This window comes from Leptonychotes weddellii, chromosome 13 (genome assembly GCF_054177405.1).
Source record: "Leptonychotes weddellii isolate Sample4059 chromosome 13, ASM5417740v2, whole genome shotgun sequence".
NCBI classification, from domain to species: Eukaryota; Metazoa; Chordata; class Mammalia; order Carnivora; family Phocidae; genus Leptonychotes; species Leptonychotes weddellii.
Window position 1 is genome coordinate 40,025,969 of NC_138381.1, and position 12,203 is coordinate 40,038,171.

General features: G+C 39.5%; 1 pseudogene; it reads right to left on the reverse strand.

Moving 5' to 3' along the window:
- Window positions 1–10,729: 10,729 nt before the first annotated feature.
- LOC102725605 (cell division control protein 42 homolog pseudogene) lies at window positions 10,730–11,723 on the reverse strand (annotated as a pseudogene).
- Window positions 11,724–12,203: the final 480 nt, after the last annotated feature.

Sequence of the window (12,203 nt, forward strand, 5' to 3'; positions counted from 1 at the left end):
ATTTTGGTTTGTTTTGTTTGCAAATGTAAAATGAGCACATGTCAAAGATACTATTCAACTCCTTAATAAGGAAACCAATAACCTAGTAAGGCTGGTTCAAAGGAGAATTTGAAAAATAGACTTCTCTAGTCAGTCCAAGGAATGCTGAAATTTGTGTGAATAGATTAAAAAGCTAATGGCTTACAAAGATAACTTTTACTGAACCGAAATCTACACATTATCAAGTAATTTCAAAATATCCATACTCTGACTAAATATTAAATAACATATAGGTGCATTCTCCTAGATATTTATAGAATCTTTAGTTAAACAAGGACACTGAAAGGATATCCATTATCAAGATTTTATTTCTAGATTTTGAATTTTTCTCCACTGCTTCCCCATCCCCTCATAAATAATCCCTAAAGTTTATTAATAAGTTAGCCTTATATGTGTTTACATCTCTTACTGCATGCAGTCTTTTGTAAACTAATGAAAAAATGAACTCTTGAATTTTCTAAAGGAATCTTGGCTTGGACCTTTAAAAGCCTCTATTCTGCTCTTCTGTTTTGAGTCTTGGAAACCAAGGTCAAGAATCTCCCTTTGTGAAATTTCACTCGCAATGCCTACGGTGCCTATAGGTTGTGGTGAAATGCTATCTCCTAGATAGTCCCAACATTTTATAAGCTGCTGACTACTGGAAAGTGGCCTTATCACTGTGACCTAAGCAATAGGCCAGGTTCCATGCCAGTTTTCCTACAAGGGATTGCTAGCCATTGGCTTCATATATCAAGTATGATTTTTATTGATAAGCTTGTTAATACCATATCAAATAAGAATCCTTTAATCCTAAAATCAATTCCAATATGATACTCTAGATCTGGTCTTAGCTGCACAATTAATTTGTAGTTACACCCTAGTAAGGACAGACTCACTGAATAAATTACCGTATCCTCCTTAAAAGGAGAAGCAAATAACCATATTTTCATTAAAAGATTCTGTAAAAGTATCTGAGTTCTGAAGTTAACAAGAAATTTTTTTTTTTAAGATTTTTATTTCAGAGAGCGAGCACAAGCAGGGGGAGCAGGAGAGGGAGAAGCTGACTCCCCGCTGAGCAGGGAGCTTGACGCGGGGCTCTATCCCAGGACCCTGAGCTGAAGGCAGACGCTTAACCCACTGAGCCACCCAGGCGCCCTGGTTAAGAGATTTACCAAATGGTCATTTTCAATCCACAGAAGCATGGTCTACTAATTTGAGAGACTTTTTATTTTTAAAGATTTTATTTATTTGACAAACAGCAAGAGAGGGAACACAAGCAGGGGGAGCGGGAGAGGGAGAAGCAGGCTTCCCTCTGAGCAGAGAGCCGGATGCGGGGCTGGATCCCAGGACCCTGGGATCATGACCTGAGCAGAAGGCAGGTGCTTAACAACTGAGCCACCCAGGCGCCCTGAGAGACTTTTTAAAAAGATTTTTTCCTATACAGATTAGAAAATAAAACACTAAATACTAAATATATTAAAATAGCTACAGTGAAATTTCTCACTGGTTCATTTAGTCTGCTAGAAACTTCTTCACGAGCTTGTCTGCTTCTAGAATAGAGTTTTGCAAATCCCGATGGTTTTCAGGAATTGTCCAAGTGATGCCGGATCTGTGAGTTTTATTTGTTTTTGTTTTTTTTTTTTTTTTTGCCTTGATCTCTGGCATCGACCTTTCCATGAGTTGATGAGACCATATTTCTATGTTGAAAATACAAATTCATGCCTGTAGCTTAGAGTTTTCAGTCAGGTATCAGGGTAGGACAGAAACCTGTTTGATAATGGGGCTAACTGCTGGGATTAATTTATTGAAGTAACCAATAACCTAAAAACATAGTGTAAAGTTCTTTATTGCAATGAAATATATAAATCTTTCCTGTTTCTTCTGAGGGTAGGAATTTATAATGGGCATTGATGGCCTTTCAGTGAGTTCTATAAGGCAATAGCTTTCAAACCTTATCAGATTGCTGGACTCCACCCCGAAGAATTTCTCATTTGGTAGGTCTGAGGTGGGGCTCTAGAATCTGCATTTCTAACAAGGTCCCAGGTAATGCTGATGCTGCTTGTCTGGGGACCACACTTTAAGAAACACTAAAAATATAATGTTAACCAACTTTTAGAATACTTAATCTGTACATTTCTCATTTAACTTACTGTTCTTACAATTGTGTTGAGCTGAGAAATAGAGCATACCAAACATGCCCTACCTTTTATGGTATTCCTCTTTTGATAAGGCAAAAAAAATATCCAGAGGCTGAATGCGAAATCTCAGCTTTAGATGACCAAATACTTTGAAATTTGTGTTTTTCTAAATAGGGGTTCTGCCCTTGAAGGCAAATCAAGAGTTCCAAGAGCTTTTCTTTTTTTTAAAGATTTTATTTGAGAGAGAATGAGAGAGCACGAGAGGGAAGAGGGTCAGAGGGAAAAGCAGACCCCCTGCTGAGCAGGGAGCCCGATGTGGGACTCGATCCTGGGACTCCAGGATCATGACCTGAGCCAAAGGCAGTCGCTTAACCAACTGAGCCACCCAGGCGCCCCAAGAGCTTTCTTAAGAGAGGCTCCATGGTTTCCTGAGATCTAAAGTACTTGGCTACCTATTGAATACAATCTAGTATTTCAAAATGAGCATAGTAGAGGGAACATGACTGCAGGGAATCATGGTGGACACAAGGATGCGCTGCCCAGGTTGCCCTTCAGGGACGGAGCTGTTACCTATGTGTCAGCATGTAGCCTTGAGCTCTTTGCTGCCTTGTCCAAGCACATTCTTTCCTAGGGTGGCCCATATCCAGTGATCCCAGGTAGAGAGCCTGGCCAGTTGGGCTTAACACTGGATGTTCTGATGAGCCAAGTTCCAGAGCTCCCTGTGGGGTTGGTCGAAGTGTTGTGGGGCCTACATCCCCAATTCCTGCTAGTGTCCTCTGCTGCTGCCCTGCCCTCTTCACAGGTGTTGATCCCCGCATGCCAACAGTCTCCACATCTGTCCATGTGCAACTCCATCTCTGACCTTAGCACTTTCATGAGTGAGCAGATGTTATCTTTTAAAAAAAAAAAAAAAAAACTTGATAAAGCAGCATGAAGCACAGAAAATTTTCCTGGTGAGTAGAATCCTATTTGGACAGATTATCCAGAGGTAAAGAAGAGCCATTTTACTGCCTATTAAGACTAAATATTTCAAGATTACTTGCCATTTTTAATAGTGAGAAAGGCCAAGTTCTAGTTTGTATCAATACAGTATTTGGCAGTAAAGGGTTCTCAAGCTCTTTTACAAAGTAATGTGAATATAACTCCATTAAAACTAAGCAAACTTAGTCAAAATTAACATTTCATTACTCTTCTTAAGACTCAGGTATTATAAACCAAGGTAAATAAAATTAAGGTTCCCTCAAAACATCTACAACTTGGTATACAAACTCAAATTTTGTTCGCCATTATGCTTCATATTCTGGAGGACCTTACTTTTCTAATTTTCCTGGAAAAAAGTCCCATCGCATTACCTTGCACACATGGTTATATTTCTTTGATGTTCATGCTCCTGGTATAATTTCAATTTCCCATAGAACTTTTACAAAAGTAAGTTCCATTTTTGCAGAGAGGCAGGTAATTGGTAATTGCTTATCACCGTTTAGGCAACTAGCAAAGCTCAGTCCAAATAGCCATAAATATCCAGTTTTATACATTTTTTACAGTGGCAAGAATATGCATCTCTAGTAACATTCAAAATTGTAATTCAAATATCTTAAGCAAAGGTAGGTATATTAAGTTTGTGCTTGAGTTTCAGTGTTTTGCTTAGAAGTTATCCCGGTGTCTGAAGATTACCCAATAAACTGCCTAAAATCCACCTGAGATTTAGTTAACGAGGGATCTAACAAATTGTGTTTAAGCTGAAACTCTATAGAACTTGAGCTTTTAAAAATTTTTTTTACTCTCCCCGTGTGTTAGGTCTATGTCATAATTTACATCCTCTTTGTGAATCCCTTGACTGATTTTTATAGATATAACTGATTTTACTGCTTTTGTGCTTTAACCTCTGTGCTGGTTTTATAAGTGATTGGTCTACTTCTAGTACGTTTGTATGTACCTGTGAAATTCTTTCCTAATTTTCTTACTCCTGATTGTGGCCTTTCCTTTCCACTCAAAGAATTTCCTTTAGCCTTCCTTGTAAGGCTGGTTTAGCGGTGAATTCCTTTAACTCTTGTTTGCCTGGAAAACACTTTCCTTCTATTCCGAATGATCGGTCTTTCTGGATAGAGCATTCTTGACGGTAGAATTTCCCCTTTCAGCACTTTGTAGCCAGAAGGGAGTGGCATGATCTATTCAAAGTTTCTGCTGAAAAATTAGCATAGTCTTATGGGGTTTCTCTTGCATGTAACTGTTGCTTGCAAAATTCTATTACTACTTTTTGCCATTTTAATTACTGTGTGTGGTGTTGCAGACCTCCTTGGGTTGATTTTGTTGGGGGCTTTCTGTGCCTCCTGGATCTGAATGATTGTTTCCTTCCCCAGATCAGGGAAGTTTTCAGCTATTTCAAATTTTCTGCCCCATTTACTTCTGGGGAACCTATAATGTGAATGTTATTATGTTCGATGGTGTTGCTCAGTTCCCTTAACCTATTCTTTCTTTACTCTCTTCAGCTTGGTTGCTTTCCATTAGTCTGTCTCCCAGGTTACTAGTCTGTTCTGCTTCCTCTGTTCCTCTGCTTTTGCTATTGATGCCCTCTAGTGTATCTTAAATTTCAGTTTCAAAGTTTTTCAAGTCTGATTGGTTCTTTTTTATACTTTCTTTGTTGAAGGTCTCACAAGATCCTCCACTCTTCTCAGGTCCAGTGAGCATCTTTATGACCATTACTTGGACTTCTGGATCAGGCATATTGCTTATCTTTCATCTAGCTCTTTTGCTGTGATTTTTGTCTTGTTTTCATTTGGGACATAGTCCTGTTTTCTCATTTTGCAGAGTCCGCTAAGTCTCCTGATCTTGAAAGTTGTGGCCTTATGAAGAAGAGGTCCTGTAGCGCCCTGCAGTGCAGTGTCCTCTGTTCCCAGAACCAGGCACTTCAGGGGGATCTCCTAGGTGTTGCTGAGCCACATCTGCCATCAGTCCAGTTGTCTGCAATGGCTCTTTGCCTGTTGGAGACAGGGTTTGGTTCCTTTGCTGTCAAGGGATGGCTAGGGCTGCCTTATATTTTTCATAATCTTAATATAGGAGTATTAGCTTATTAGATCAATAAGCCAGTATAAGAAGTTTTTGGAAATTCATAAAAACAGAATCCAATCCTTAAAAATGTATTCTTTTATAATACTGAGCTATGCTATAATCACGAAAAAATACACTGCTGTCTTCGTAACACAGACTATCAAACTAGTCTTATCCAGTGGTTCATCTTGATTATGTGAACTTGAATTCTTATAGAACCATGCTTCTGGGCAAGCAGTTTACTTGTTTTGTCTTAAAAGGCTGTCATATTTAAAATTCAGTTTATTTTCTGGAGAAATCTTAGGAATGTTCCACTTATGTAACAGTTATTAATCTCTATAAGCAAACAGAAAACAGGCTTTTTGAGATTGTCTAATTTATACCCTTCAGAGGTAGGGCAATACTTCAAGTAATATACAGTGAGAGGTTAAAGGTTTTTCTCAATAGTAAACACAGATACATCACTTATCCTATCTGAGCCACAGATCAAGGTAAACAGTCACCCGTTCTTCTAAGCTGTTTTCCTATTTAATGTGTGCAAAATATTTTCTTAATTGACAAGAGAACATCAAGGGACAAAGCTCTCTCCCGACAGCAGATGTCTATCATCTTGATAGAGATAACCACACTGTCAAACCATAAAACCATATCCCTACTGCTGTTACCAATGGGAAATAGTATTTTGGCTGTGCACAGACTAGTCAGAACCAAATGTAGCCAAGAACCAGAAACAAAACAAAACACAGGCAGGAGACTAAAAAGAGAAACAGTAAGAGTCTCCTGCTGCTTGAAATTCACCTTGGGCACCAAGAAAAGATGTGCCTGGGTTGAAGCAGCACGAGAAATTGTATTTCTTGACCAACAGGGTTTAATGGGCTTTGGCAGGTAAGTGCATTGGTGCATCTCAGTAGAACCTTTAAAGCTGTGGAAGCACAACTCGAAATAAAAACCTGACTTGCCTACAAATGAATACACATCAGTATTTTGATTCAGCCCATTGCTTAATGAAGGAACTAGTCAGCTGGTGAGGTGGGCTCAAGAGAGAATTCGAGAAGTGGAGATTTATATGTAATCGGTCAGATAAGAGTATTGGAATAAATTTGCTCATAGATGCAAACGTGGTTAATACCTTATAGGGTGATAGGACTCTAACTTTTGGGGTTCACTTTCCTATGGATAGGAACTTAGAAGTTTAAGGGGGAACTTCACAATGTCTAGATGCTAATTATTGAATAGCAGATGCTTTCCCTTATATAATTATTTTTTAGGTGTACCTGTTAATAGGGTTGAAATGACCATCTTCTAAAATTTGGCAACTTCAAAATTCTTTGACTATGGATCTGAATTTACTTTGGCAACTTGGTTATATTATTCAGTACTTGTTTGTGAATTTGTGAAGGTTCACTCCCCGCCCCTCACCACCCCCCTCACGGATACCTTGGTCATCAAAATAAAGTGAACTCAAATTGCCAGGAAGCACTCTTTGACCCATTCAGTACTTAAAACATTCAAGATTCTAGTACAGTTTCTCAAAGGCTGTTCCATGAAACCACTATGTTGGAATCACCCAGGATACTTGTTATAAAAAAACAAACAAACAAAAAACACCTGGCTAGATCTCAGGCCTACTGAATCCATCTCTAGGGCGCATGGCCTGGGAATATGCATTTTAAAAATTAAGTGATTCTTATGCCCACTAAAGGTTATAATCACTGGTCCAGCGGAAGGAAAAGGGGCCTGCCTTAAAATAAGTTAATACCAAGAAAGGTTCGAGAAAATAGACCTAAATCATTTCATGCCTCCAGAGATCAAGTCACTGTTTGAGCAAAAAGGGTTATTGTTGACAGACTATTCCAGGGTTAAAATCGTGTATGTACCTAAGGGACCTAGCATCTCACTAAAGTATTGGTGTTACTGAACGCTATTTACGCAATCTTAAGTGTGCTATTGAAAGCTCTTGTTGGTTTACAATCTTTAATTTAACCTTCATGTAAAGTTGATAGTGATCTTTGCTATGGAACAAAACCCCAGCCTCGAAAGAGGGTCGATTTGTCACAAGATGTGTATGTGCTGTGGGACAGAGTGAGTGGAATTCTTCTTAAGAAAGATACTAGATTTCTTCTTTACTCCTTGCCTACATAAAATCCAACCATCAAATTTTGTGTTTGAATAGAAAATGTCCAGGAGCAGTACTAGAGTTGGGCATTTTCATAAAGACAAGTCAATTGTAGGGAGGCATTTATTAATTTTAAAAGTATAATCTTTTATTCTATGGTCTGTATCAGAAATAAGAATTTGCTAAGTTAATACTTCATGTTTAAAAACGGAGCTCTTCCACCTCTCATCAGCTGTTGGTTTATTGGTGTGGGTGTGTTCTATAGTGAGGGGAATGCAAAGGGGTGGGCAGAGAGGGAAAGAAATACATATTAAAGGTTAAACAAATAGAATTATGGAGTGAAAAAAAGAGTGGCAAATCTTATTCCTTATCTCAAGTCATTTTAAAAACAATTTCTTCCTGGCCAGAACCTTCAGGCAATAATATCAAGATGATTGCAAATAGTATTTTGAGATCTATTTTACTCCGAAAAATTCATTTTCTTTGAAACAGACCTCAAATTCCTTTTGACTTTAAAAATCCCTTTATCAACAGGCAGAGAAAAACAGGCTAGGGAATGTGTCTTCAGCAGGAATTGAGGTTTGGGGCAAGAAGAAAAAATACAAGAGATCTAAAATCTTTCCATTGAACTGTCAAAGTAGTCCTGAATTAATAGCTGAATTTTATTGGCTTTGACCTGATTTTTTTTCCTGCTGGAGCTAATCAGTAGAAGGCTGGTAGCAGGAGTTCTGGAGGCTTAGTTTCTCTTAGCCACTTATTAGCTATGCATCTGCTTATTGTCATCTGGGATCCCCAAAGCCCACACACTTCACAGCTAGAGCTTGCTTTCACGGTTCTAGCAGCTTCAGAGCACCAGGCCCTAAAGATATGTAGATTGTTAAAATAAGATTGAAAAAACAGAAGAGGTGCTGTTGTCAGAGGAGCTGCCTTAGACTTGGGTAAGAGAATTCCACCCCCCGCTTTTTTTTTTTTTTTTTTTTAAGAAGCCTATGCTTTTAGAAGGTCTTTGCTGGAGCCTTCCCCAGGCTGTGCCCCTCCCTATAGGAGGTGAGGCTATAGGCCAAAGGGATGTGTACACTAGGCCCCTCTTCTCCTAGACAGAAAGACAAAGCTTTTCTATCCACCTATGTGTAAGAACTACCACCCCTGCCTTTTTAAGAAATTTCCTATTGATGAATGACCAATATTTCTGTAAAACACAAAATCCTATACTTGGATGTTATAGCAATGCCAGTTGTTGTGAAAGGCTCTAAATGCTTGCTTTCAGTCTAGTGACTTGGTGCAGACTGTAATAGTTCAAGGACCAGCAGGGTTTCAAAGACTGGACTTTAAATAGTATGTTCTAGACCATGCATGGGTCCCCAGAATCCTCTTCCCAAAGGGACCTGAGCTTGCTTCAGGATCTGTGTAGAACTTTTTCCTAAATCTAGACTCTGGAGGCAGACCACAGCACTAAGTAGCCAAGGGACAGCTATTGGGGGGGTTGGGGAGGGTCGTTGTGAATAGTGTTTGAACATGTCAGGTAGGTGGCCACATATGTGAATGTCGGGCGCCTTGCAGTGTGGGGTAGAGCCAGAACTTGAAAGAGTATGTGGAGGGGGAGGTGAGAGGAGAGAGAGGGTGCCACGTTATGAGCTGAGGTCTTCAAATTTGAACCTGACCTTCCAAGCCTTCTAAAGTACGTTTATCAAGGCAGAAGTGTAGAGCATATTTAATAGCTTATTAGATTGACTTAATCCTTTTAATATTTACACATAAGGCATATGGACTTTGATTTGTGTTCTTGTCCAGGGCACTACCAGTGTGAAAGGAAAGGTCTGGGTATGGTCCAGGATCTTACCTGGCAGATAACAAAGTCCCCTTTAATAAAGTCAGATACTATTAATACATGTCTTTATTCAGAAGTCCTTGGGAGCTCAGTTTTTCTCTAGAGGTTCTACATTTTAGGGCTTTAGGAGGGACCGTGTAGATCAGGATCTGAGCTCCTCTTACGTTGCATATGTTAGAACATGAAAAATTTATGCAAGTTACTTAATCTCCATGATTCTTATTCATCTGTAAAATGGGCATGATGACTTCCTATATATCCTAGGGTTGTGTTAAGATTAAATGTGAAATGTTTTTAAAGTGCCTGGTACATGGGGCGCCTGGGTGGCTCAGTCGGTTAGGCGTCTGCCTTTGGCTCAGGTCATGATCCCGGGGTCCTGGAATCGAGCCCCGCATCGGGCTCCCTGCTCCGCGGGAAGCCTGCTTCTCCCTCTCCCCCTCCCCCTGCTTGTGTTCCCTCTCTCGCTGTGTCTCTCTCTGTCAAATAAATAAACAAAATCTTAAAAAAAAAAATAAAGTGCCTGGTACGTGGTAAATGGTAGCTGCCGTTTTTATGAAGAACTTTTCACTGTTTTTTTTTTGGCTTGTGAAGGGTTTTTTGTTTAATACATCTGAAAAGAATGCATATACAAAGAATTGAGTCATGAGAAAGCATTGGTTCAACACTAATGAATCTACAAGAATTAGGATTTGGGGAAGGTGGAGATTACCTAAACATTTTTAAAAATTGGAAACTGCAACCAAAATAAGTGGATAAAATCCCTATTAACACTTATGAAGAGTCTTCATAAGATTTCATGATTTTTTTAATTAAACTAGAGAGCCTTAACTAGCTACTCTAGGGTTCCTTATATGTAAAACAGAAATAAGGGGATTCCCCTGACTGGTCCCCTTGTTGTTTTCCCCACCCCCACCCCCAGCTTCTTCATGAAGCAGGTCTCCATCCTCCCAACTTGAAAGAGGATGTGCATCATTCCATAGACCTCTGTCTCCTAGCGCCACCCCTCACATTTCCTCGATTTACCAGGTCTTTAGCTGTGTTCTAGGAACACCGTATCATACACTATTAAGCTGGACATCTATGCTAAGCATATAAGACAATGACTGACAGGGAAAAAAAATGTTTTTTAATTACGTACTCAATCCATTTGGTGTATTTCAAAAGGTGCAATACTTTTCTTCATTTATCAGTGAAAAGTTAGAAATTAACTTCAAAAAAAAAAATCAAATGGCAAACAAATTTCCTTGAAAGCCACAGTCACATATATAGTGCATCCTAGAAAAGAGGAGGGGCAAGACAGTTTCCACCCACTTTCATGAGTTTCATCAAATACTGGGCCTACTCAAGGGTGGAGAGAAAAGGCAACTTTCAAAAAGGAATATGTTATTAAATGAGGCATTTACTATACTCCTTCCTAAGAGCACCAGGTGGGGAACAAGTTTTCTAAACTAGATCTAGGAAGTGGAATGTGGAATCAATCCGTCCTCCTCCCCTTAAGGGCTGTCCAATGGTTAATGAATTTAAAAAACGTGACTAAATAAAAACAAACCCCACACACACTCCCCGCACCCCACCTCCCTCCCCCGCAAAAACAAAACAAAACAAAAACAAAACCTAAATGTCCCAGATCATTCTCCAGAGTGGATGGAGCCCAGGAGCAGCTTCAACAACCCAAATTAGTCTGTTACAGAGTCATCACAAGCATGCCTTGCTTTTAAACAAAAACAAACAAAATTGAAACAACAAAACAAAAACTAGTACTAATCCCTTTTCTGACAATACACAATTACTCAAATTAACTAGTAATGAGAGGGGGAAGGGGACCATACCTACGGGCCTTGTCTCACACGAGTGCATGTGGGTAGGTGCAGGGCATTTGTCTATTGCAAAAACGAATTTTAATCTTTAATCTTTAGTTTGATTTAATCTTGCTTTTAGTACGATGCTGACAACAGCTGTGCGGAAAGGGCTCTGGAGAGATGTTCATAGCAGCACACACCTGCAGCTCTTCTTCGGTTCGGGAGGCTCCAGGGCAGCCAGTATTGCTTCGTCAAATACATTCTTTAGGCCTTTCTGTGTGAGTGCAGAACACTCCACATACTTGACGGCCTTCAGGTCACGGGCCAGCTTTTCAGCAGTCTCTGGAGTGATAGGCTTCTGTTTGTTCTTGGCAAGTTTCTCAATCGTAGAGGGGTCATCTCGGAGATCAATTGTGGGTCCCAACAAGCAAGAAAGGAGTCTTTGGACAATGGTGAGTTATTTCAGGCACTCACTTTTCCTTTACATTTTCAAATGAGGATGGAGAGACCACCGAAAAACAGACTAGAAATACAGCTGTTTGTGGATAACTCAGCGGTCGTAATCTGTCATAATCCTCTTGCCCTGCAGTATCAAAAAGTCCGAGAGTATATGGCTCTCCACCAATCATAACTGTGACTGCATAGTTGTCAAAAACAGTCGGTACATACTCAGATGGAAATTTGTTTGTTGTGTAGGATATCAGAAGACCTGTTTTACCAACAGCACCATCGCCTACAACAACACACTTAACTGTCTGCATTGCTGAAACAGTTTTGTATCCACTTTAAATATTTCAAATTCGATGATGACCTCTTCTCTGCCGGGGCGTTCGAACTTTTCACTGTTGAAGCCATCTTGCAGCTCTGGTTATAATAGGTTTCCAGGTGTAATTTTAGAGTTAGGATAGGCTGGTGACCTATGTGCCAAAAAGTGGCACTTAGACCAATAAATCTTCTCACTAAGACTGAAAATCTACTCCTGTGTTGAAAATGGCAAAATCAAGCACAAGAGCTAAGTCTGTCAATGTAAGCATTTACCTATCTGGGAAACGGTAATCTTTGAGTTTGAGAGTTTTGTCTAATTTGAATAATATGCTGTTGATGAAAATCCTTTGCCTATTCTGGTCTTGGTCCCCTCTGCTTAGCTTTTAAGTTAGGATTAAATTTTAACAAACCCCCAATTGTGTGCTTATGTTATCCCAGAATGTTATATCAGGCATTATAAATAATTCATAGGCAATATTTAGAATGGCTGC